Source organism: Pelodiscus sinensis, chromosome 24 (assembly GCF_052426305.1).
Source record: "Pelodiscus sinensis isolate ZL-2025 chromosome 24, ASM5242630v1, whole genome shotgun sequence".
Classification (NCBI taxonomy): domain Eukaryota; kingdom Metazoa; phylum Chordata; order Testudines; family Trionychidae; genus Pelodiscus; species Pelodiscus sinensis.
Window position 1 is genome coordinate 5075021 of NC_143075.1, and position 27945 is coordinate 5102965.

At 47.5% G+C, this 27945-nt stretch overlaps 1 protein-coding gene across 5 annotated transcripts in view; it reads right to left on the reverse strand.

Annotated features, from left to right (window-relative positions):
• PRDM16 (PR/SET domain 16) overlaps nucleotides 1-27945 on the reverse strand; it is a 537737-nt gene that overhangs the window by 123891 nt on the left and 385901 nt on the right. The window contains exon 1 of one of the 5 annotated variants that reach the window (XM_089773174.1): nucleotides 13673-13861. The exons of the other annotated variants lie outside the window; for them this stretch is intronic. The gene's annotated coding sequence lies outside the window, so the exon portion shown is untranslated. Of the gene's footprint in view, nucleotides 1-13672; nucleotides 13862-27945 lie in introns of those variants that run through there. 5 annotated transcript variants of the gene reach the window in all.

The following is a 27945-nucleotide window of genomic DNA, read 5'->3' on the forward strand; positions in this document are numbered from 1 at the left end:
TATTAGTTAACCATACAGTATAACGGACTGCAGAAGCATCTCACAGGGGTAGCTATGTGAATCTGTAACTTTAAAAAGAACTTTAATAAAACAACAAGTAGTCCTGTGGCATCAAGGGCCAAGTCTACAATGCAGGTTTATTTCAAAATAACACAGGTTATTTTGAAATAACAGAGTGTGCATCTACACAGCAAGTGCAAAATAACAGGCTTCTGACTCCAACTCCTGTAACCCTCATTTCACGAGGAGTAAGGGAAGTCGCGGGAAGAGTGTTCTTCCTCTGACTTCCTGCTGCGTAGACAGCGCCTAACGTCGAGTTAAGCTACTCTAACTTCAGCTATGCAATTAACGTAGCTGAAGTTACATATTTTAACTTGACTTTGCCCCACAGTGTAGACGTACTCTTAGGGTATGTCTAGACTACATGCCTGTGCCGGCAGAGGCATGTAAAATAAGCTACCCGACATAGTCAATGAAGCAGGGATTTAAATATTCCCAGCTTCATTCAAATAAAAAAGGCCGCCGCGCTGTGCCGGCTCAGCTGATCGTCGACACAGCGCACGAGTCAAGACGCGGATCGGTCGACAAGGGAAGCCTTTGTTGACCGCTCCTGTAAACCTCGTTTCACAAGGCATAAGGGAGCAGTCAACAAAGGCTTCCCTTTTCAACGGATCCGCGTCTTGACTCACACGCTGTTTCAACGATCAGCTGAGCCGGCACAGCGCGGTGGCCATTTTGATTTTAATGAAGCCGGGGATATTTAAATCCCCGCTTCATTGACTATGTCGGGTAGCCTATTTTACATGCCACGGTCGGCAGAGGCATGTAGTCTAGACATGCCCTTAGAGACTAACAAAAATAGATCTATAGTACCATGAGCTTTTGTGGGCAAAACCCACTTCTTCAGATGAAAGGCTCTTGACAAAGGAGGAGGGCAGAGCATACACCCTCTGAAAATCAAGCCCCTTCAAAGGAGCATCCCAAATAGAGGTCACACATCACGACTGAAAATTTAGGATCTAAAAATGTTCAAGGTTGCCCTCACCATGTCATCTGGTGCAAAGTAAATTAATTAAGGGAAACTAAACATTCCATTGCTCTCCAATGTTTCATTCCCCCTCCCCCCCACACACACTTTATTGGTTAACCACAGCCCTGCAATTAGCAATTAATCTAACCACAATGAGACCAAATTGAATCAGTAGAATCAATAGGAAGAAAGAGGCAGATTCTGACAGCACAATAATTGAAGCTTTAAATGAGTTAAAAAAAAGCAGTGGTTAAAAGAAAAGAGTTTAAATTGTCTGTATGTTCACCACAGAATTGTATAACATGACGCCTGGCATATTGTTTCTTGCAACTTTCTCTCATTTCAAACGGTCTTTCTGGCCTTTCGGTGGAATATTGCCAGAGAGACGCTGCTGCGGTTGTGAACCCAGGGTCTTCGCTCACTCCCACAGAGAGGGTTTGGTGGCAGAAAATGAAAGACTAGAATTGGACGTGTAGCCAGCTTACACTAATGGGGCATCAGCAGCCCACCTGGTATCACTTCATTACCGACCAAGGATAAGCCACTTTGGACAAAGAAGAAACACCTCAAGTTAAGGAAAAAGAAAAGACTTTGAACCACGGGCAGTGGGTGAATGAAAGACTGGGGGAGCAAGCCCAAAGCCCCACCCCTTCTGTCTGAAGCTCTTCCCCCAGAGGAGCCTCCCCAGCCCCAAAGCATGGGGCGGGCGCATTGCCCCCGCATCCCCAGTGTGGGCGGCATCCCCTATGCCTGGCAGTGTGGGAAGGAATTGCCATCACCCACCGCCCATGCTGTGAATGTTGTAGGAGTTGAGCCTAACGGCTCCCCGGAGTGCAAACTCAAGGGCAGGACCAGAGTGTGAATGGGCAGCACCGCCACAGCTACAAACTCTACCACACCCTTCCTTGAGGTCACGGGGGTAGGAAAACATGCTCTGTGCACACCGTGGTGGAGTCTTCTTTGCCTCCTGCCCATGTTACTTTCGATGACAGGAAGGTTCTGCTGGACCCTCTCTTCATTTCTTTTTATGTCATCACAGTGTTAAATCTCTTTCTTCTGCTGCATGTGCTCCTGGTGGGCGCAAAGAACGGACTCTCTTGAGATGTTTGGGCTACAACTGTGGCAATTGGCCAGGTGGGCCTTTTCCTTAGCTGTGATCCGTGTGGACTCCAATGGTTAGAAATGGGTCTGAGATGCAAAATTCTGATTCAGAATGTAGACGTTAAGAACATCAGAATGACCATCTTGGGTCAGACCAAGGGTCTATCTCGCCCAGTATCCTGTGTTCTCACCTGTTCCATTCATAACCTCTGGGAGCTCCTAGCATTGGCCATTGTTAGGTGTCCCCAGAAGGAATGAACAGAATGGGTAACCATCAAGGGATCTCACCCCTTTCGCGCATTCCCCACTTCTGACAAACAGAGGCTAGGAACACCATTCCTACCCATCCTGGCTAATGGCCATGGATGGACGTATCCTTCATGAATTTATGTCGCTCTTTTTTGAACCCTGTTGAAGCCCTGGTCTTCACAAGTTCTCTGGCAAGGAAATGTACAGGTTAACTGTACATTTCATGTAGAAATACTGCCTTTTGTTTGTTTTAAATCTGCGAGGGTACGTCTACGCTACCACCCTAGTTTGAACTAGGGTGGTAGTGTAGATATACCCCTACTTATTAATTTCTTTTGGTGACCCCCTAGTTCTTATGTTATAGGAACAAATAAATAACTTTTCCTTATTCACTTTCTCCCTACCAGTCATGCTTTTATAAATCTCTGTCATATCCCTCCTTAGTCTCCTCTTTTCTAAACTGAAAAGTCCCCGTCTTTTTAAGCTCTCTTCATGTAGCATGTTTAAGAACATTTGGAACCTAGGTTATGGATCAACCAAGTAAGAAGGTAGATACTACACATACAATGCTCACCTCTATTAGAATTTCATAAGTTTAGAAAAAGTGACAAGGAGTCCTGTGGCACTTTTTAGACTAACAGATGTGTTGGAGCATAAGCTTTCGTGGGCATGCATATGACAAAATGGGTCTTTGCCCACAAAAGCTTATGTTACAATACATCTGTTAGTCTATAAGGTGCCATAGGACTCCTAGTCGCTTTTGCAGATCCAGACTAACACGGCGACCCCTCTGATACTTGATGTAAGTTTAGAGATGCTTAGATTTTAGATTCTGGCTCAGCCCTGTTCTTGCCATGATGGGGCTTGCTGGCCCCTTAGAATCAATCTGAGAATTCCAATTTATTTCACAACAATAAGCAATCAGCCATCATGAATATTAATTACTTCCAAAAATGACATTAAAAGAAAGTTATTTGGGCTGCGAAGTCAAATGCTCAAAAGTAAGGAAATGCCAGATTTATGTTGCCTGGATAGTCTTAATTTTATCCCTTATGCAGCCAAATCACACACGGAATTGGGCAGGAGTCCTGAGGAAAAAATAGGGTTCTAATAATGTTCCGTTGTTGCTTTGGTTGTAGCATGGACCCAACTCGTTAGAACATTCATGTTTGATTATTATTTTGGAGGGCTGACAACATTTTCCTGAGGAATTCAAGTAAAAGAAGGGAAATGGCAATCTTTAACAGCTTATAACTCAACTAGACTTGAATAGAATTGCATGGACAGAGACAAGGTCCAGGTTGAACCTCTCTAGTCCGGCACTCTCTAGTCTGGCAACATCCAGGGTACGTCTAAACTACATGGCTCCGTCGACGGAGCCATGTAGATTTGTTGTTTTGGCAAAGGCAAATGAAGCCGCGATTTAAATGATTGCGGCTTCATTTAAATTTTCATGGCTGCCGCGCTGAGCCGACAAACAGCTGATTAGCTGTTTGTCCGCTCAGCGCGCTAGTCTGGACACTCCCCTGCCGACATCAAAGCCCTTTGTCGGCAGCCCCAGTAAACCTCATCCCACGAGGAATAACGGGGTTACCGACAAAGGGCTTTGATGTCGACAGGGGGAGCATCCAGACTAGCGCGTTGAACGGACAAACAGCTGATCAGCTGTTTGTCGGCTCAGCGCGGCAGCCATGTAAATGTAAATGAAGCCACAATCATTTAAATTGCGGCTTCATTTGCCTTTGCCTATGTGTCTAATCTACATGCCTCTGACGACAGAGGCATGTAGTCTAGACACAGCCCCATGGTCTGGCAGGATTTTAATTAGTCAGAAGTCCACATATCATGGGTGTTGCCAAGTTTCCCGTGGGCCCATAAAGTTTGTTCACAGCCCCCAGTCCTGGCTCTCAGTGTTCTGTGCTGTTAGTTAGCTCTAATTCACCCCTCAATGTTTTCTAAGAGCTCAGGAAGCAGTGGACGGGTTGGTAATGTTGTTAGACAACTTTGACCTCCTCCGGTCAGGTCCTGAGAGTGCCGAACTAGAGAGGTTCCACCTTTACTTCTCTGACTCCATGGCTGTCTTCTTGATGAATTTAAAAAGCCTGCTGCAGATCATGTAGATTTTAGGAAAGAGATTGCAAGAAACTTTTACAATTGATAGTGTTGGGCACCCTAGAAATAGAGCATCCACTATAATGTGAACATTTGTTACCTCCAAGCTGGGATATTGAAATTCACTGCATTTGAAGTTGAAGGTGAACATGACACATAGGCTGTAGATGGCACAGCATGTGACTGCCTGTGCTCTCCATGTTATAGACTCATGTCAGCACATCATGCCTATGTTTAACTCCCTCTACTGGATTCTAATGCCAGCGATGGAGTCCTACACTAAAGACCAGGTTTTTGATTTATCAACCACAGCAGCAGCTGCACTTCTCTGGGACACATCAGCTCACAAAGGCCAGGACAGAGCACACAAGAGCTGGAAACAAAGTGTCCTTGCTCAAGGAGGCAGGGTGAGGAAAACACTTGCAGACGAGGTAGGCAAACCTAGTCCAGATCTACACTAGACTTGGAAGGTTGGGTGTGTAAAATACATAGCTAGAGTTGGCTTACCTTAAGCCAAGCCTGACTCCGTCTTCACAGAGGGAGTCCGCAACTGCAAGGAGTACTGGTGCTGACCGGAGCCACCCCTTAATGCTCAGTTTAGTGGGTCTTAATTAGACCCACTAAATCAAATGCCAGAAGATCAATCTTTGCTACAGCAAGATGTGGCTCTAGGGTTTGACCAATCTTTAGGAAACGCAGGTAAAACCTTCCCCTTCCCAAAAGTATTTCTATTAACAGTGCAATGCTCACAACATCCTGTCTCCCTAAACAGCCCCTACTTGTTAACAAAATCAAATCTATGTTTCTATATTTGAAAATTAAGATAATCTAAAAATATCAAAACCAAAGCCCCTGATCCAAGGAGAGGTTTTTACCCTGTAACAGAAGCACCACAGACTTAGGGAAATCTGATAGGGTATGTCTACCCTAGCCCCCTAGTTCAAACTAGGGAGGCTAATGCAGGCATTCGAAGTTGCAAATCAAGCCCGGGATTTAAATATCCTGTGCTTGATTTGAATCTTCCTGGCCGGTCACCATTTTTGAAATTTATAAGTCCAGACTAACTGCCTGTGTCTACACACAGCAGGGACCCGGTAGTTCGAAATAAAGCCCTAGTTCGAACTACCTGTTATTCTTCCTGGAATGAGGTTTAACAGGTAGTTCGAACTAGGGCTTTATTTCAAACTACCGGGTCCCTGCTGTGTGTAGATGCGGGCAGTTAGTCTGGACTTGTAAATTTCAAAAAATGGCGACCGGACGGGAAGATGCAAATCAAGCGCGGGATATTTAAATCCCGGGTTTGATTTGCAATTTCGAATGCCTACATTAGCCTCCCTCGTTCGAACTAGGGGGCTAGTGTAGACATACCCATAGGGACTTTGCTACAACTATCCATCGTATGAGATAATAAGGAAATGGGCTGAAGTATGAGAAACCCTGAGATAATTTTGAAACAAACACACAGAGTAAATTTAAATGGTGAGTCCTTTGATCATTGAGTTCCTGAGTATTATGCTGAACCAAAAGTTCTAACTTGTTCTTATAAGAGATTTCCTAGATTCACCCAGCTTTAGAAATCAATGCTGGCAAAAAATAGTCAAATCGTCCTCTAACATCTCCGGAAGATATTTTTTCTATAGAACCTCAACAGATTTGATTAATAACGCAGACAAGTATATGTTTTGAGGCACAAAATAAAGTTGTCATAGTGAAACAGCTGATTAGCAGCATATATCTACAACCACAAACAAAATCTGATCCAACACTGGATGATAGCAGATAAAACAACGATTTCTATTATTTATGTGTGCCTTCAAATGTGGGAAAAATGTTTCTTGATATATTCTAATGTAGTTATACCCTAATTTACCTGGTACCAACTTAATTACTAATGCTTTTAATTAGACTCCCCTATTGTCTGTTATTGGTAAGACTCAAAACAATTGACTGTATTGTAAAGTAACCAGCCTGCAGAATAGATTTTGGTGAATTTACCTTTATAATTTCTCAATGTTCTTTCTAATGGTGCATCTACACTGCAGGGCTTAACTCGAAACAAGCTATGCAAATTGAGCTATGTCAATTGCGTAGCTTATTTCAAAATTGGGAGCATCTACATAACACTTATTTCAAAACAGAGCATTCTTCTTCCAACTTCCCTTATTCCTCGTACAATGAGGATTACAGCAGTTGGAGTAAGAAGCCCTCCTGATCATCATTATTTCGAAATAATGGCTTGCTGTATAGACGAGCATTTTCTTATTTCTAAATAACGTCAGTTATTCCAAAATAACACTGCTGTGTAGACATACCCTAAATAGCTATTAGTGAGTGTGAACAGAATTATTTACCAGTGTCAAAACAAAAGCATGCTTGTACTAACTTGTAGAAAGGCACATTTCATGTTAAATATGATAGACCGTTATCCCATGCCAAAAATGTATACAGAATCACATTTGGCAATGCCACTATTTCCCCATAAAGATCACATCAAAAAGACTTTGAATTCCTCTCCAGATACTGTAGATATGGTTTCATGAATCTTTTGACTCTGCTAAGCCAAATAGAAAGAAATTCTGCTAGAAAAATAAGAATAAGATTGCCAACAATCCAGAAAAAAAAAAGGTTTCTAGAGAGAGAGAAAAAAAAGTCAGAATAAAAGAAGCTGTGAAAGTTTATGAGGATAAACATTGATGACAGGTGGAGTAGAGACTGAAATTTGAACTCTAAAGTAACTGCAAATAAAGATTTGTTACAGATGGTTTTAATATGACCTAACACTAAAATGCCAGCTACAGAATCACTTTTTACTGTAGGCTGGACAAAACTAATAATACAGTTATGGAAACATGTTACACTAAAGCAGATACATAAGGAATAAAGCTTTCTAATATTCGTATACTATTCTCTAAGGAGAGCAAGATGGGATTTATTCACACACACACTTTAAAAACGTGCTTGAGGGAGAAATCAAGTCCGTACATATATGTGAACAGTCATGGGTACATACAACCTAGTCATTGTCTAATTTGTGCCAGGGGTCTTTTGATCTTAGAAAATGGCTCTTCGTTATTTTTGAAAGACTACATTTGGCAAATGGGTTTTTTTCCCTCATCAGCCGAGCTAAAAGAATGCATTCGCTGACAATATTAGCGCTACAGGTTATAATTGTTTCACATTGTCTTTTCAGAAGGGAACATTTGGCCATTTTTCAACTATTAACAGTTTTCTATTCTATTCATCCCACCTCCAAGAGTCCATTTCCTTCTCAATGGTTTGAATTATGTGCAATCTCACCCTCTCTCTCTCTTGGCGTGAATCATCGTGTATACTGTAGTGAGTATGTAGAGAAAAGAAGCCAGGTAAAAATCGTACATAATTTCCTTTTATTAGGTCAAATGATCTCCAGTACCAATATAGGAAGGTTTAGTGCAGATGAACTCCACCACAGGAAAATTGATTATATTTTAAACAGTGAGAAAGAAATACAAAACACACCCTTCTTTACTGCTCTGTGTTTACGAAATGCAGGGGATGGCTACACTTAAGATGGTACATTGGAATTGCTGAACCACTTCTCTGATCACTGTAGGTAGTCCACATCCCCAAGAGGTGGTACCTAGGTTAACATAAGAACGGCCATACTGGGTCAGACCAAAGATCCATCCAGCCCAGTATCCCGTCTGAAGACAGCGGCCAATGCCAGGTGCGCCAGAGGGAGTGAACAGAACAGGTAATGATCAAGCGATCTCTCTCCTGCCATCCATCTCCACCCTCTGACAAACAGAGGCTAGGGACACCATTCCTTACCCATCCTGGCTAATAGCCATTGATGGACTTAACCTCCATGAATTTGTCTAGTTTCTTTTAAACCCTGTTATAGTCCTAGCCTTCACAACCTCCTCAGGCAAGGAGTTCCACAGATTGACTATGCACCGTGTGAAGAACTTCCTTTTATTTGTTTTAAAAGGTTGATGGAAGAAACCTAGTGCTGTGTACCTAGGGAGGATAGATAGACATGTCTACACCTCTCAGAGGTGTGCATTTTGCACACCTGTGAGAGACACAGCTAGGCTGATGCGAGTTTTCAGTGTAAACCAGCCCCAAGGCAAGGAAGTAAAAGGCTGTTCTAAAGGAGTTTTCAATCTGGGTCAGACCCATGGTCCAGTCTGGACCTAAGTGTCCTGTCCCGATCGCTGGCCCACATCAAATGTTACAGTGCAAGATGCAGGCTTCCCTGAAGCAGGGAAATCATGTAGTCATTTACCCTCAGCAAAAGTTTCTTCCTAACCGGGAATCCCTGCAAGCTGGGCGCTTGTGCGGCCACTCAGGAGAGATTCAGATATCGCCCAGCTAATTAGCAGAACGCCCACAGCGAGGTATTTTTTTGTTTCTACTGGTGGTGCACATTCACACATGCCTCGGTGTGCGTTAAACTTTTTCTACACATGGATGGAAAAAATCCACCCCCGGACAGAAACATGGTGGGCATGTTGTTCCGAACCCCCATTTATCTGAGATTGGTTTATGCCACGGAGCGGGGAGAGTTCTGTCCCTTTCAAAGGTCCTCACAGCCCTCTCCAAGATTGGGAGGCCAGGCATGCCCTTTGGATGGGCGAGGTGCCAGCCATTGCAAAGCACTCTCGGTAGGGAGCAAGGCAAACCTCGGAAAGGCCCCGGAGCGACAAAAAGGAAGCCCAGAGCTTGGTGTGCAGAGCAAGAATGGGCTGAGGAGACATAAAGCTTCATGACCCCACAAGGCGGCCCCGGGGCTTGGTCCTGGAGCTACGATTCCAGGCGTGAGCCGATAAACCTGCGCTAGCTCGCATGCTACAAATAGAAGTGGAAGTCCAGTAACATGGGCAGCAGCCTCACAAGCCACCTGCCCTGCACACAAACTTGCCTGGAACCCCAGGGGCACCTAGGCAAGGCAGCTAGCCACTGGCCTGGGGTACTGCATTTACACAGCTTGATTAGAGGAAGCAGGAGTATCGCAGCCATGGACGGCAGGTAGCATAGGGGGGCAAGGCCCGGTCTTCCCAAACCGCCTCACCTGGCCCCTCTGGAGTCCCCCAGACTCACTGCGCCACCCAGCTGTTGTGATGCCAGAGGTTGGGGCAGATAAGTTGGGGGCTGCGCTGCCTGTGTTGCCGGCACTTGGGCTACTCTGGCCATCTGGAGCTGGGGCTGGCGGCTCGGCTGCAGGGAGGGACTTGCTGGTCAGGGGGTGGGCGGTACAGCCCCACCTCTGTGCCATGCCTTCTGGCCGGCTCTCCAGAGCTCCGGGGCCAGGGCAGGCTAGGGCTGTGCCGCCCACCACCTCTCCAGGGACAGGGCCACATCACCCGTTGGCTCTTTGGAGCCCTGTGGCCAGGGTAGCCAGGGGCCTCATGGCCCACTGGCTCGCCAGAGCTCCAGGGCCGGAGGAGATTGGGGGTGCTACCCTGGGCTGGGAGGGGACAAGGGCCAACAGCACATTGTGTATGTGTGTGGGGGGCGGGAGGCTGGGAAGGGGCCAGCAGACCACAGTGAGGGGAAGCTTGGTTTCTGGCGGGCAGGTCTGGGGGGGGGGCTTGCCTCCCCCAGCCATGGGGTCCCCATGACCCCAGCCCTAGCTCCAAATGTAGGCAGCATCTGCATGGACAGACCAGGTAAACATACGTCTGGGGGTGAATGCTCTGCAGAGGGTTTGGTAAAGAATGGACTGATCTATCCTGGTCACCCCTCTCCGAGAAGGCAGCACCAACGAGGCTAGGAAAACGCGCAAATCACCACTTTTTAGTATTTGGATATTTTCAGTGGAGCTGGGAACACAGCCCAGTATTAAGGCTGCCTGACCTTCCTATAACCCCCCCATTTCTAGTGGCTTATAACTCCGCCAAACTTTAGCCACGTGGCCGGAATTTTACCGGCCAGGTGACTGCTTCCAGGGGGCTGGTTTTGGTTTTCATTTGCTTTGTTAAATTTCCGCCACAATGGCACAGCCATTCGGGAGAATGGGGCGAGGGGAAATATACTGGGATGTGCCCGTGTCAAAAGACAATTGGGTGGCCTTTTCTTTGAAAAACGGTTAGAGAGCTTTGCGAGAGGACAGTCGGCCCCTTCCCTGAAACTCGGCTTCGCTGTCCGGCTCCACTGCTGGTGTACCTTAATTTGGGGAAGTCTGGAAGGTCGGGCTAACCCTGGGATAGTTTAGAATCCTGAGAGGGGAACCCCAAATCCAGAGAGCTCTTCGGGGGAGAGTTTGGAACCCCAGCCTTTGGTGAGGGAGCAGGTCCCCTGAGGGTAAAGTGTGCACCACAGAGCCGGGCTGAGAGCGTCAGGGAGGGAATCTGGGGAGAGTTCCCTGGAGCCCAATCAGGCTGGTGAAAGCAGAAGGCAGCTGGGGGGGCGAAGAGGAGGGGTTTGCTGATGAATGATCTCCAGCCAGAAAGCGCTGGCCAGGGACGTGAAGCGATGTCGAGAGGTGCAGAGAGAGCCGCCTGCTGGGTCTCTGACCCAGAAAGCTGAAGCCAGACGGCTGGAGAGGGATAAAGACTGGGGGGTGATGGAGGGGTGAGCCCACGGGGGTGTCCAGGCAAGAGCTGGAGCGCTCCCTGGAAGAAAAGAGAGTTGAGAAACACTGAGCTTGCAGTGCTAGGAAGAGATGCTGACAGTGGCGGGGGTGGGGGGAGACGAGGGGGTTCGCTGAGAGATGCCACAGACTATGGGGAGTTGGGATTATTGGGCAAAATGGGCTGTGGGTCTGTGCTGGGGGGTGGGGGGAGTTCTGGCAGTGGGACTTTCGGCAAGAAAGTAACCACGCAAACAAAGGCTGGCGACAGAGTCCGAAGGCTGCGCTGGGTTCCCTTGATGGGACGTGGCGGGGCTGCCCTGAGGTCTGTGGAGATGCTCCACCGCTGGGCCATCCATTTGCAAGCTTCCAGGCTTGGGAGGAAGGTAAAGAGAAGCTCTCACTACATGGAAGAGGCTGAAACGCAGCAGGGGGAACCCAGTGGGAGCCAGGAATCAGCTGGTCTGGCTCCCACTGGGTCCCCACCCCCACTGCACTTCTGTTTTTTAAAAAGCATTTTAAAAGCAGAGTCGCAGCATCTGGGACTAGGTGTGAATTGGGAATGAGCAGATTCCCGGCTTGGGCCTGGTGCCCCCTGCAGAGATGGTGCTTGGGGGAATCGGCTTTGAAGACAGCTCCCTCCTGCACCAGCTCCTGCTCCCCCTGGGGTGGGGATGTCTGATAAGTGACTAGTCAACTAGACTCTTACCTCTGTAGGCAGGGAAATGGAGCTGTTCCTTGGTTGTTCAGTGTTCTGAATTCAGGTTGAATGCTGAGACCACCTGATGTATTTCTGGTAGCCCACGTGAAAGGGTCTGAGGGTCTAGATCTGGTCTCAGTTCAGGTCGTTACATGGTAGAAGGCCCAGAGATGCGAGGACAAGAAGCAATGGGCTTAAACTGCAGCAGAGGCGGTTTAGGTTGGACATTAGGTTGGACAGACATTCCTGCCTGCCAGGGGGGTTAAGCACTGGAATCAATTGCCTAGGGAGGTTGTGGAATCTCCATCACTGGAGATTTTTAAGAGCAGGGTGGATAGACATCTCTCAGGAATGGTCTAGACGGTGCTTGGTGCTCCCGTGAGGGCCGGGGACTGGACTCGATGACCTCTCGAGGTCCCTGCCAGTCCTAGTGTTCTGTGATCCTGGGAGGGTGTGAGAAATACACAAACTGGGCTGGTAAGTCTTGCAGCTTGGACAGAACAAAGTAGGGGAGCAGAGAGAGATGACAGCCCGGTGTATGGCTACATTAGCATCAGTACACACGGAGAATGGGGGGCAGGTTGGTATTTCATTCTGTTCTCTGACCAGTGATGCCAGAACAGGAACGACCTGCCAAGTTCCAATCAAATCCCGGTGACATTTCCTGCATTTACCTAAGACTGTTGCGATTGCTAGATGGGCAGCTTTCACTTCCAGTTCCCACAGCCTGCCCGGTCTATAGTGCTGAATAATGAACACATCCTCTGTGGTGGACACGGCTGAAAGGCCTCTGTGCAGGGCTACCTTTTTAACACCCCGGCGGGCAGGCATGTTGGGGTTGGCGCTACGCAATATCTCAGACCATTGAATGAAGTCACACAATCAGCTTGGCCTGAGGAGTACCGTAATTTAGCAAATATAACCCGTGGGTTACATTCGTTTTTACAAACCCCGCACCACCCCCCGTGGGGTATACTCGGGTGCGGGGTATACAGAATTTTTTTACTCACCAGGTGGTGAGTCGCCTCTTCCTGTGGCTGCGCAGCCACCAGCCTCCAGCCTCCGGGCGGGGGAGCGCTCACTCCCCGGTTCCTGCAAAGCCACAGGAAGGGGTGGGGGAGTGCTCATCCCCCTGCTCCTTCTTGCAGCTGTGCAGGAACTGGATGGTGAGTGCTCCCCCGCCAAGAGGCTGGTGGGTCCTGTTCCTCTTGCCCCTTCCTGTGGCTACAGAGGAACCTGTGGGAAGAGTGCTCCCCCGCTCGGAGGCTGGCGGTTGCGCTGGAACCTGGGGTGGTGAGTGGCTAATCCCCCACCTCACCCTAAATATACCCTCAGCAAACATACCCCCGGCACAGAAAAGTCTTGTATACCCTGTGGGTTATATTCGTGAGTGGGGTATACAAGATTTTTTTACTCAAATAGAAAAAAACGTGGGTGCGGGTTATATGCACTAAATTACGGTAATGAATTGTTACCACTAACCTTATGTCACTTGTATAGTACCCCTGATCAGCCTTGATCACCCACTCCAAAGAAGAAAGGCTTTCTTGCTGCTGAATGTTAGAAATAATCTTTCCAGCGGATGAGGGTGAAGGGCAGTCTTGCCTGTAAGCTGGGCGTTTGTGCGGCCACTCAGGAGACATTCAAATGCCGCCCTGCTGATCAGCAGTGTGCCCACAGCTAGGGTTTTGTTTCTACTGGTGGTGCACATTCACACATGCCTCGGCACACATAGAAAAAATTATTCCACACGTGGATGGAACAATTCTGCACACGGATGGAAAAAATTAGCGGGAACATGGAGACAAGCATAAACACGCCAAAACCAAGTGACTGCATCCCCTGGCAGCTCAGAAATCGCCAGAATAGACATCATTTAAGATACACAGCTATCATTCCAAACCAGCCAGCAGAGAAGCAGCCTTACCTTACTTGGGACGTATGAAGTAACACCATGCTTTGAGAATACGCCGAGTTCTACTCTTCCCAGGCTCAAATTCAAACCATAGACTGTGGAAAAGAGCTCCCAAATGTCAAGCGCAATGGCTACTGAGACAGCAATTACTGTCTTTTCCTTGCAGCAAAAGAAGATTTCTCTTACTTTACAACCCTTAAGTTCACTAAAAGAAATGAATTTGAATAGAATATGTCAGGAAACTATTACCCAGGCATATATATTAGTAAGCACTAAAGGAAGCCACACCTTTCTATATTTCCTTTGACTCATTATACTTGTATTTTGAAACTTTTCTGACTACTAAAAATGAAAAGCTGACTCTGAGGAATCCATTCTTTGTTAAACTGGATAAGGCCAGTGCCCATTGGGCCCCCAAATTCAGGGGACTGTCTGTCTAGTATCTGTTTTTAATATGAACCCAATCCTTTTTATCCTGTTTGGTATAATTTTATCTTGGGTGGACATATTTAGGGCCTGAATGGTTTGACAGCAATGATTAATACTGTGCATTAGGAGATTCCAGTGAAAGTATTCAGGAGCAAGCTGTGCAGTTTGGTTCTCATCAGATGGTCAGGCCTACAGGCCTATTAAAAACAGCAGGAGAGCTGCCGACTTAATCACAGAGGCTGGGCCCATGGAGGGAGGAAGAGAGATAAAAAAAACCCCAAAGTCCAAAAGAAATAGAGAGTGAATCGAACGATAGAGCAGAGGTATGTGAAAATGCAGCTTAAATTGCATTCAAAACAGCAATACAAATTAGGAGAGAGAAAGAGAGAAAGAAAGCAAGGTAGGAGAATGATTTTAAATATTGACACTGCCTCCATACTCAGGGCAGGTTACATTGCAAGAGTCTAGGGTTGCCAGATGGTTTCAACAAAAGTACTGGACACACTTGACATTACATCCCAATCTACATTACATCTTATTTAGAAAATACCGGATATTGATATTTTCTCATTTCTATTTTCTCAATTTGTTTCCCGAACAGAAAGCTCAAGTACTGGACTGTCCAGTTCGAAACTGGACACCTGGCAACCCTACAAGAGTCCCTTGGAAAAAAATAATACAATAGCAGCACTCTGGGCAAGAAAGTAATTTTAAAAGCAAACCACAACGTCTTTAAGACATGAAATCAAAACAAAAGAGAAAAGAGAAAGGCTGAGGCGACGGAGGTGACGGAAGGACCCCAATAAGGGCTTGCAAGTCCTGTGAGAATGTTTGAAAGCAGATTTATGGAGAACAATCAGATAAAAGAAGTCAGCCCAGGCTGGGAACCACAAATCATCGCAGCTGGCCGGGTGCTTCCCTATGGCTCATATCTGCAGACTCGGCCCTGAGGAGCGGGACACCCCTCTGCAAGAGGTAGGCCCAATCCAGGTTCCAGTGAGGTCACTGTGAATATGGCTCTTCTCTTAAATTGAACCAGACATGAGTTCTATGCCCCTTTCTGACTCCTGCTATGGAGAAGAGGGTGGGGGACGGATTTGGGCTTGTTTAGTCTACAGAAGAGTGAGGGGTGGGGAGTTGATAGCAGCCTTCACCTCCTTGAAGGGGGTTTCTAGAGAGCATGGAGAGAGGCTGTTCTCAGTGGTGACGGATGGCAGAACGAGGAGCAATGGTCTCAAGAGGAGGTGAGGGAGGTCTGGATTGGATGCCCGCAGTAACGGTTTCATTCCCAATGGTAATCAAGCTGCACCCTTTCCCCAACCCTATGTCACAGAACTCTCTGCTGAATTGCCTACCACAAGATAGACTCACCACCATGGTTAGACGTTGCAGCGGGGGAGGTCTAGGTTGGATATTAGGAAACACTATTTCCCCAGGAGGATGGGGAAGCCCTGGGATGGGTTCCCTAGGGAGGGGGCGGAATCGCCATCCCTTGAGATTTTAAAGTCCAGGCTTTGTCAAGCCAGGGCTGGAATGATGTAGTTGGGGTTGGTCCTGCTTTGGGCAGGGGGCTGGACACGATGACTCCTGAGGCCTCGCCCAGCCCTAGAATTCTATGAGTCCATGATCCTTCTGAAACAGAGACTCACATTGCTCCTAGGCGCAGGTGATTACGAGGCCTGGAATGTGATGATGGGTTTGTAGCAACCTGCGGGACTAAGTATTTCAGACCAGTATGAGCTGCTGCTGGGGACGAGCAGAGAACTTATTCTTAGTGGCAATAATTAACCCTGACAGTCACGAATGGACAATATTCTGCCAGAGGGATGTTGGTCTTTTGCCCCTCCAGCTGATTGGGTATCCAACCGCATAGGGCAATCCCAAAGCACCCCAAGGCCGTGAACAATGAAGCAATCGGAAGGCACGTGCTCTCCCAGAGATGTTGGTAGTTTGAACCATTTCCCTCCCGCCTTTTTTTAAATCAGCCTTACCTCTGCTAGGACTGATTTTGGCTAACCACTGGAAAATGAGGAGAGGGGGTTTGACCTAAAGTTGACGCACAGAGTTGGCTGTCTCCCGCACACCGCTGACGTTTCTGCCTGTATTATCTGCCCAGCTCTTCCAAAGGCTTCTGAGAGATGCACAACAATAGGGGGAGATGACTGATCCTTCAGGGAAACTCTTCTGCCCCCCTCCCGGCCCCAAAGCCCTTAAAGGGGTACGGGCTGGCTACGGTGCCCGTGCCAGGTGCAAGCCTGCCAGCACCCAGCCAGCAGACCCTGCACCTGGCACAGCTCGAGCCAGCCACCCGCTGCCACCCAGCCCTCCGCCTCTTCCCGGGACCAGGCTGGCAGCTCCCAGGAGCCTGCCCAGGTCCGCAAGAGGCGGGCGCCCGCCTGGTCTAGTGCGGACATCGTGGACCTCATCCACGACCTCTGCACTAGGCACAGGAAAGTGACCGTCTAGGGTAGGATAGCTGCCAGACTGGCCACCCAGGAGCAGGTTGGCATGAAAATCAAGGTGGTCCACTGAGACCCCCGACTCTGAGCCATGAGCTTAGAACATCCGTACTGGGTCAGACCAAAGGTCCATCTAGCCCAGTAGCCTGTCTGCCGACAGCGGCCAACACTAAAGACCCTGGAGGGGATGGACCGAAGACAATGACCAAGCCATTTGTCTTGTGCCATCCATCTCCAGCCTGCCACAAACAGAGGCCAGGGACACCATTTCTACCCCCTGGCTAATAGCACTCCATGGACCCAACCTCCATGACTTTATCTCACTTCTCTTTAAACTCTGTTATAGTTCTAGCCTTCACAGCCTCCTGCAGCAAGGAGTTCCACAGGCTGACTATTTGCTTTGTGAAGAAGAACTTTCTGTTGTTAGTTTGAAGCCCGCAACCCATTCATTTCATTTGGTGTCCTCTAGTCCTTCTATTATGGGAACTAATGAAGAACTTTTCTTTATGTACCCTCTCCACACCACTCATGCTTTTATAGACCTCTATCATATCCCCCCTCAGTCTCCTCTTTTCTAAGTTGAAAAGTCCCCGTCTCTTTAGCCTCTCTTCATATGGGACCTGTTCCAAACCCCTGATCATTTTAGTTGCCCTCCCCTATCCCACCCTCTCTCTTCCCTTCTCCCACCTCCTTTTCCCAGTCTCCCCGAGTTTTGTTCAATAAAGAGAGTTTCTATTTTTGAACACACGTGTCCTTTATTTTGTACATCAGGAAGGGGGGCTAGGGAGGGGTAAGTGGAAGGAGGTGAGAGAGGAATGGGGTACAAGCCCCCGATGAGGAGGGCTGGCTCTGCGGGCTCCTCGGGGTGGAAGCTCTCCTGAAGCCCCTTGATTGACCCTCCCCCCCCGGATGGCAGCCTGCGGCAAGTGCAGCCGGTCTGATGGCCGAGTGCTGTGATGTGCCGAGTGTGGGCACTCAGGGCACTCCAAGCCAGGACTGCTTTGCAAGCAGGGAACCCCTGAGAACTGTCTGTCCGGGGTGGGGGTCGGTCCCTTTAAGCACAGCCCTCGGCTAGCCTGAGGCAGCAGCTCCACACTCTAAGTCCTAATCTGATGCCCTGCCGGCACTGCTTCCGGCCATCCTTAACCCCGGTTCAGGGTCCACTCAGTGTGGACATGCTTGTTCGAATTAGCAAAATGCTAATTCGAACTAGTTTTTAAGTCTAGATGCGCTAATTCGAATTAGCTTAGTTCAAATTAGTACTGTAGTGTAGACATACCCTAGGCAACTTATTCCAGTGTTTAACCACCCTGACAGTTAGGAAGTTTTTCCTAATGTCCAACCTAAACGTCCCATGCTGCAATTTAAGCCCATTGCTTCTTGTCCTATCCTTAGGGACCAAGAACAATTTTTCTCCCTCCTCCTTGTAACACCCTTTTCGGTACTTGAATACTTGAAAAAAATATGTGCTGATTTACGGTATCTAATGCCGCACAGAGCATCTGATAGATACTTCCTCATTATACACCAGTCTGTTTCTCCTTAGTATTTCTCCCCCTTCTCTGGTGTTAGCACCATTCAAATATTTATGCGCTTTTATATCTCACCAGGCATCGCTTTATACCTCTTTCAACCTCGGTCCATCTTCCACCACACCAGTCCTGTGACTTGAGAGCCCAAATGTGGACCTCAGCACCCCAAATTGCACCGCTCCCTCTGATAACTAGACTCTGTATTGAACTTTTTGAGCCTTCTTGGTCAGCTCACCATTGTAAATAGGCACACAGTCTCCATGGATTTCACTGAACAGTCGTGCCCCCACCACCGTGAACAGCAGGATCAGGCCCAGATGGCTTCCAGGATCGGGGGCTCTCTGGAAGACCGTGTCACCCACCACTGCAGTGCATTTTGGTCACACGGTTTTACAGATTTGCTCTCTGCCTGTGTAGAAAGTAGAGATACGGCTCTTCAACAAGGCATGAATATTTATTCCGGTGTTTGGAGCCCAGTCTCTCAGAGCATAAAAGGGCAGCTTATACGTCTGTCTCAGGAGAAACATAATATTCACCAAAGGAGTAAAGTCCTCCTCACGACTGATTGAAATCCCAGGACATTCCAGGCTGCCTAACCCTGGTGCTTACCTCCCCTCCCTCAGCACTGGGAAAGGCGCCTTGGAGCCATAAATGGGGTTAGCTCAGAGCTAGTATGGGACATTTAGGCTCCGGCTAGAAAAGATAAACCTCGGAGCGTGCCATCTACTCCAGCTGTCAAGAAACCCCTTGCCTGCGCCTGCAGCTGTTTTGTCCCCTACTGGCGGACGGGAGCCAGTGGGACAGAAGGGACAATCGCTGGAGGACTGACAGTGTCAGCAGGAGGCAGCTCCGAGCCCATGCTCACATTTCAAGCGCTGCTTCGGGATTACGTGGCGGCCGTGGGAAATTTAGTTCGGGTACTGTTGAGGCAAGGCATAAAACATGTACATGTGAAGGGGAAGGGTTCGACTTTTGGCCTGGGGGAGTAAGTACACCGGGGAAGCAGGGCCCATTAAAAAAGTCATGCCTTGCTCACCTGGCCAGCTGGAAAGCACAAGAAATGTGAGCCAAGAAGGCTGCGTTTCCAGTGCATTTTTGTGGCTAGCAGAAGAAAGATCACTAAAGCCTTCAAGAAAGTAGCCGGCGTTTCCAAGAGTGAGTGTCTGAAGGTGGGTGAAATTCCGACAGGTGGAACTGAACCTGGGACCTCAGCGCGCGAATTGTTACAGCTTGAGCGACAAGCCAGCTGGAGCTCAGTTAAGGCTGCAGAGCAAACTCATTCTCTCTCTCCCTCGCTGAGAGTGGTCTCAGTGCCGCTCCTTGGGACAGTGCCCCACAGCCAGCAGGTGTGTGGGTTACACGGGCACCTGACTGCCTGATAACGGCACTGAAAGGAAGGGCCTAATTTTCAAAGGTGTTGACTGCCAGGGAGCTGCCAGTGAAGCTAATGGGAGCAGCCAGAGGGCCAATGCCTTTGAAAATGAGCCGCCTTTACTAAGGGGTTTAGATAGGAATTTAGACGTCTCCTTTCAGGCACCCAGAACGTGCTGACAGAGAGGGGAAACCTTTGTTCCTTGCCAGTTCTGGGCTGCTGCCATAAGTGCATGGAGGTTAGGTCCACCAATGGCTATTAGCCAGGATGGGTGAGATGGTATGTCAGAGGCTGGGAATGGGTCACTTGATGTTACCATACCTCTGAGGCACCTGTCATTGGCCACTGTTGGAAGACGAGATACTAGGTTAGATGTCTAGATGGACCCATACCCAACATGACTTAGTCTACTGCAGTATAAAGGGAGTGAGCCAGGAGTCCTAAATGCTACACCATGGCCACCCACTAGAGGGCACACTTTGACAAACCAGCGCCATTCTGACATGCTTCTGTAGTCTGGTTTCCAGTTCGCGCTCAGAACAATGGACATAACTGTTATTGTAATTGTTCTATAAAAAAAATAAACACTGGGAATAAGAAACAAACAAATAGAAAATAGGAAGGCTCATTTAAAAGGTCTTTGACATCCTGTCCACTAAGTCTGATGTATATTTCACTTCCTGTTCACGGCTGACTTCCTCTCTGTGGGCTATTTCTTTGTTGCTTTGGTAACAAAGGGATAAGGGTAGTTAAAAATGTGGGAATGCAGGATGCAAATAATGCATGGCACTGCTTGAAAAGAAAGTTTGGAAGGATTTTTTGTTGTTGGTTTCGTCTTGTGTGTCTATTGTGTTGCTATTAAAACCACTGATTCAAATGTATGCTATCAAGAGGGAAAAGTTTATGAATGCTTATTTTTCTAGAATGTTACAAGGCATTGATGTGGCCAAAAACAAAAGGCAAAAAAGAGGTGAACTTATAGAACATGAAAACTGGAATCAGTAAGTATGTACCCTGTGTAGGCCAAAAAATGTGATGAAACAGGTAAGTCTTGACTGGCATTGTTTGCTCCCAAGCCAAGGAGTTTATCTATGAAACCAATGAGCCATGCAAGGAATGTATTTATACATCGACTTCTCACACGTCTCCACCCCACTGAACATGATGGGAGTTTGCCTGTCAAAGAACTGAGTAAAGAATTCAACATTGTCCCGGTTGGTAATTAAGGAGCATTTTTTACATTTTCTGCCTGATGTCGCTTAATGAGAGACACAAATAAACAATAAAGCGCAAGCTCCACATGATGTCCAGTGACACTGGAAGTCAGGGGCGTTACTCCAGAGTTGTGCTGCACGCTGGCATTTTCTTCAAGCCACTACAGCATGTGAAGAGCCCTTTCCACCAACACACTCACGTTCTACTGAGGGTAAAGCAGGTCCAGTATGAGTCTTGGGAAATGGTGCAAGGGAGGTGCTGTTTCATCCATTTCAGTTTGCCCATTCCCAAGAAAGATTCCTGTACACATGCTAATAACTAAGGGAAGGTAAAAATAAGAGAGAGGAGGGATTTGAGAGCAGCCTTCAATTCCCTGGAAGGGAGTTCCAAAGAGGCTGGAGAGAGGCTGTTCTCAGTAGTGATGGATGGCAGAACAAGGAACAATGGTCTCAAGTTGCGGTGGGGGAGGTCGAGGCTGGATATTGGGAAAAACTATTTCCCTAGGTGGGTGATGAAGCCCTGGGATGGGTCCCCTCGGGTGGGGGTGGACTCTCCATCCCTAGATGCTTCGAAGTCCTAGCTTGACAAAGCCCTCACTGGGATGATTGAGTTGGGGTTGGTCCTACTGTTGGCACCACCACCAGCATTTTAATCTGATCCTCCATCACTTAGGCCTTGTCTATACTACCATGGGTCTTCCAACTATGTTATGCAAATTCAGCTACGTGAATAACATAACTGAAGTCGACATACTTAGGCAGTATCTTCACAGCAGTAAATTAATAGTTGATGCTCTTCCGTTGACTCCCCTTACTCTTCTCATTTTGGTGGAATCGCTGGGAAAGAGCTCAATGATCGATTTATCTTGTCTATATTAGACACGAGAAATCAACCCCCGCTGGATCAATTGCTGCCCATCAATCTAGCCCATTGTGAAGACATGTCCTTATACTTGAACTGGCCTCTATAGGATAGAGTTGAGGCACTTTTTTAGGTCGAGATAGGGATGCTTATAACTACTATGTGGGTAGACAGAGGACTTTTCATCTGACCTGCCACCTTTCACCAGTGCTACCTTCACTTTAACAATTAAATCATCATTAAACATGCAATGACATCAAAACTCCAGATAATAAAGCTTCTGAGGTGTTCCCAACCTCTCTTTTAAATGCCTGAATAACAACAAACCCCGGATAATCATTAATTCTTCTCCAGTGCACAGACCCAGTTGAGTAACAAGTGCTAAAAATACAGCAGCGGCTGAGGTGGCATGGAACTCTTTGAACATTTGCGACACTGATTAAATAAATTACATCTGAGTGACTAAGATGGGAAGGACAGAAAGTTCAGTACTGGCATGACAAAAGATTTCTGAGACCTTGATTTGTTTAGGAGGAGAAAAATCTACTGAAAAGAAAGGGAAAAACCAGCACGGTTTACCTGATTACCGAATTCCAGACTGTTACTATTATTAAAGCTGACAATATGATTTTCAAACCTAGCAGAGCTGTGTGTTTTGCAGAGAAGTGGACGAGAACGTCCTCTTCCTGCATTGTATTCTCTGGCTTTTGCTAAGCAGCAGACAGTACTGCATGTAGTAAAGGAACTTGGGAAGTATCTCTGTGCAGATGAGGAGGCAGCAAGAGTCACAGTAACAGGCTGGAAAAAAGAAAACAGACATCCTTGGCAACTGAATGCGTTTTGACATAGCCACAGAGCTGGGCTGTCAGTGTCCCGCCGACAGGCAGAACCGAACCTGGGATCTCTGGAGCTTAGGGCAGGAGCCTCCACAGCTGAAGCTAAAAGCCAGCTGGCTCGTAGCTACGGCTGTAAAGCAAACTCCTTCTTTTTCTCTCTTTGTGACAAGTATCAGAGGGGTAGCCGTATTAGTCTGAACCTGCAAAAACACTTCCTGGACACTACAGTGCGAATAAGTGATGGTCACATAAACACCACTCTATACCGAAAACCTGCCGACTGCTATGCTTACCTACATGCCTCCAGCTTCCATCCTGGACACACCACATGATCCATTGTCTACAGCCAAGTACTAAAGTACAACCACATTTGCTCTGACCCCTCAGACAGAGACAAACACCTACAAGATCTTCACCAAGCATTCTTAAAACTACAATACCCACGTGAGGAAGTGAGGAAACAGATTGACAGAGCCAGACATGTACCCAGAAGCTTCCTGCTACAAGACAGGCCCAACAAAGAAAATAACAGAACACCACTGGCCATCACATATAGTCCCCAGCTAAAACCTCTCCAACACATCATCAGCGATCAACAACCCATCCTGGGCAATGATCCTTCTCTCTCACAGTCTTTGGGAGGCAGGCCAGACCTCGCCCACAGACAACCCGCCAACCTGAAGCAAATTCTCACCGGCAACTATACACCGCACCGCAGTAACTCGAACTCAGGAACGAATCCCTGCAACAAACCTCGGTGCCAACTCTGCCCACATATCTACACCAGCAGCACCATCACAGGACCTAACCAGATCAGCCACACCATCACGGGTTCATTCACTTCTACATCTACCAATGTAATATATGCTATCATGTGCCAGCAATGCCCCTCTGCATTATACATTGGCCAAACTGAACAGTCCCTACGTAAAAGAATAAACGAACACAAATCAGATATCAGGAATGGTAACACACAAAAACCTGTGGGAGAACACTTCAGTCTCCCTGGACACACTGTAGAGATTTAGAAGTAGCCATCCTTCAACAAAAAAACTTCAAAAACAGAATTCAAAGAGAAACTGCAGAGCTACAATTCATTTGCAAATTTGACACACTCAATTTAGTATTGAACAAAGACTATGAATGGCTAGCCAACTAAAAAAGCAGTTTCTCCTCTCTTGGGGTATGTCTACACTTGCCCCCTAGTTCGGACTAGAGAGGCAAATGAAGCATACCGAAGTTGCTAAAGAAGCGTGGGATTTAAATATCCTGCGCTTGATTAGCATATTCGCAGCCGGTCACCATTTTAAAATGCCGATCGCCCGAATTAACTCGCCGCGTGTAGATGCGGTAGTCCGATCCTCATTGCAGGAGGAGTAACAGTTAATTCAAGGGAAAGGTTTTGGATCGGACTACCGCGTCTACATGCGGCAAGTTAATTCGGGCGACCGGCATTTTAAAATGGCGACCGGCTGCAAATATGCTAATCAAGTGCGGGATATTTAAATCCCGCGCTTCATTAGCAACTTCGGTATGCTTCATTTGCCTTCCTAGTCTGAACTAGGGGGCAAGTGTAGACATTCTCTTGGTGTTCACACCTCCACATCAGCTGCTAGAAGTGGGCCACATCCTCCCTGACTGATTTGAGCTTGTTATCTCTGGCCTTTCTCTTGAATGGTACTTTCTTCTTTTCATGTGCCTGTATATTTATACCCGACTCTGGAATTTCCACTACGTGCATCTGACAAAGTGGGTCTTTGCCCATGAAAGCTTATGCACCAATAAATCTGTTAGTCTATAAGGTGCTACAGGACTTCTCGTTCTCTTTATGAGTGGTCTAAGTGCCACTCCATGGGACAGTGCCCCACCCCCAGCAGGTGTGTGAGTTACATCAGCACAGTCAAATCTGGGATGTTCTGGAGATCTTTCATTCTGTCTGCACCTTCACCTTGCCAAACTGTCTTCAACATCCTGACTTGACTCTGGTCTTCCCCAGCTAAAATGAGATCCGGATGTGATCAGTGCGGCTCTGAGCATTGTCCAGAGGTGGTCGGTGGGCAGCGGAGCTCACAAACACCTCTGCTGCTGTGGGTCTTTTTACTGCATACCACCCCGCGAGGGTGACGGCACAGCCCCCGCTTGTCTAACATTGACTCTGCAAGTTGAGGGTTATTTCGTCTTAGCGCCCATGGAGGCGAGACGTTGAATTTTTCACTAAACAACATTCATGTTGGAAAACTGAACATTGTAAAATGAGAAGAATGGGTCCTCCCAATGCTTTGGGTCATCAACAAAACAGGCCCTTGTGTAGAGCAAAGGTGGGGAACCCGCAGACCCCAGCTTGCCTGGATCTGGCCACTGAGGCTCAGGGCTCTCCCCCAGCACTGGGGGACCGGTGCTGGCACTCCAGCCCCTCTGTTATCCCACCATGGGGCAGGAGCACACAAAATCTACTTGCCTGGGGGGTCAGTGGCCCCTGACCCAAGAAAGGTTCTCCACCCCCAGTCTAAAGATACTAGATTCTTTGGATATGTGCTAGACCAGTGGTTCCCAACCTGCAGTCCGCAGACCCCTGGCGGCCCGCAACAGTACTGTGGGGTGGGGTGGGGTGGGGGGGTCTGTGGAAAGTTAAAAAGTCAGGATCAGGCCCATCATGGCAGGCTCAATCTTTTCTTTTTTTTTCTCCCCCAGGGAGAGGTGTGCAAAATTTTAATAGATTGAAAAGAGGTCCATACGCTTGGAAAGGTTGGAAACCACTGTGCTAGACTAAAAAAACAAACAAACATATCTGGATTTTACCAGGCCTTTAGTAGAAGGTCACAGCAATGCTGAGCTTACATGTACAATAAAATTTACTAAAGCCCATTCTTTTCAAGTAGATTCTGCATTGTAAAACTCAGTAGACTAATTCTCTACTTGTACACAAATAAATGGGAATGAATGCCCCTGAGCACAAATATCCGTATCCTACTGACTTCTCATCGCTCCAACCAGCTTGGGAACCTGGGAAAAGAATGCGCATTACTCTTCCGGAAGCATTTTTGTTGGTTTTGATTGGGGCTTAAATCTGACGGACAGCAAGAGAATAGAGGGACAGGACTTCTAAACACCCGACTGCTATCTTCCCGTCACTTGGATTTGCAGGTTATCAGTGGGAGAGCAACTTCGGCTATGACCTCATTAACTAATGTGGCCACATCAGCACCTTTCCACAGCCTTTTATCACTCATCATGTGTCATGAAGCTGCCCGTTGACACCTCCCAGTGAACACTGGTTGTATCTTATCTCCTGCCGGGGTTGGCCCCTCCCTGGGAGACAGAGCATGTCTAGGAATGTCGCTGGGAGACAAGTTCACCAGCAGCCACTGACACGGGATGATTTTTCTCAAACAAACACCGAGTGGGAAATTAATGGGCTTTGGTTTGCCGCTGACAATACCGAGGAGAAATACATTAACTTCTGGCTGCTATAATTCTGGAATTATTACTGTAATTTCAGACAAGAGCTACTGGGACATTTCCATCATTCTGTACCCAGAGCATGGCTGCTTTACTTTCCCATCCTTACCATTACAGAAGGAAAGTCCAATAGATTTAATTTTCAAAAATATAGTCTTGTTTGTGAGAACCTGGAGGCCTGACAAAGGGCTCCCCTCCCTTTTTTTTGAAGGTGGTGGCATTACTTTTGTCCTAATTTCCGTACATAAAAATCTTTCATTTGCAACTCTTATAAATAGGACAAGGGGGGAAAACCACTAGCTCCCAAACAGCTGGATTGCAGCATAAAATGCTGCCAGGACGACTTACCTTGTTACTCTTAGCAAGAATCTTGTTCCCAAAATGCTTTTCTAAAAGGTATATTTTGCAAGAAAAATAGCCCATTTAAGTGGCAGAAGCTGTGTGTTCTCGTCTTGATGCACAAAGAGGACTCAGCGTGGAAGTGAGTCAAGCACTAGGATAGGGATGGCTTTATGTCACCAGCACATATATTTTCAGAGAGTAACAGTGAACTGCTCTCCCCGCACTATAGACCTTTCCCCCCCCCCCTCCTCCTCCAGAGCAACAAAGAGGATTCGGGCATGAATAGTAAAAAGAAAGTTGAATGGAACTTGCTTTATGTTCATGTAAAAAAAAACATGGCACAAAACGATTATTCAGAATGAAACGAAAGCGACAGGAACACAAACACCGGGAGTGAATATGTTGGGCATCACTGGCCTTAATCCCAATGGCCTGGAATCGGCAATTGCCATAGAAAAGAACATAGGCCCTGGTGAATCCCAGTAAGAATCACACACTGCCTGCAACTGGCCGTATTTGGAGCAGCAAACAGGGAAGATGGTCACAGCACTGGACTGGGTTGTGCAGGATCTGGGCCCAGCTCTCAAATATGTCCCAGGCTTTTGTTGTGACCGTGGGCAAATCGTATGACCTCTCAATGCCTCGGGTCCCCATCTGTAAAAGGGAGGTAATCTTCCTTTCCCCCATGCTTGTCTGTTTAGATCAGGAGGTGGGCAATAATTTTCTCAGGCGGGCCACTTAATGAACTTTGGCACATTGTCATGGGCTGGCTCCACCCTTAAGGGGCGGGGCCTGGGATTGAAGGGGTGTGGCTGAGCACTAGCCTTCCCCCAGCATGGTCTGAAGCCCAAAGCTTTGAATTAAAAACACAACAAAAGGCTCCTGGCCCCACGGTTTCTGCATTGTCTGGCAGCCATCCAGGGTTGCTGTGGCTATTTAAAGGGCTCACAGCTCGGCCTCTGCTGGAGTAGCACCATGACAGCGAGCTGTGAGCCATTTAAATAGGATCCTGCTGTCTCAGCCAATGGCTAGAAATTCGGGGCATGGGTAGCAGGGGATGTAAATAGAAAGCAGCCGGATGCAGTCTGCCAGCAGGATCAAAATGTTAGGAAGGCCGGATCTGGCCCTTGGGCTGAAACTTATCCATCCCTGGTTTAGACTGCAGGCTCTTTGGGGCAGGATCTGTCTCGGACTAGGTTCATGTACATCACCTAGCACAATGAGGACTTGATTTTATTTAGAGCCTTGAGGCAGCTGCTGGGACATAGATAATAGTGCTGTAATCAATCAACCATACCCTGCTGTGCTAGCTGTACGTCAGACACAAGAGCACCAGATTTTGCAGCCTTTTTCTGCAGTGAAATGTAATTTTTTTCAGCCTCTAGTCCTCCTGAAGGATCACCCTTCTACACACCGGGGACTATTGCCACCTTGTTTGATCGAATGGGAACTTGGCATATAGTTCTATCGTCCCAGGTATGTATCTATATATTTTAGAGTGGGTCTGTCTGTCTGTGTGTCATTCTGTGAGTCCATTTGTTCAAGAACCACTCTTAAACAGCGAGAACGAGGGCCACCAAGTTGAGTAGGCAGCTTCCTCTTCTCTGAACTTAAATCAAGGTCAGGGCTTTGTTGTACCAGGACAACTGGAAGCCCTGGGAAAGGGACTGGTTTCCATGACATGGAAAGGGAGGAGCTGTCTGGAGGAATGTGATACTGAGAGTGGCCACTGGGGGCAGTGAGCACAGGAGAGAGTTATCATCCAGGGTGACAACTGGAG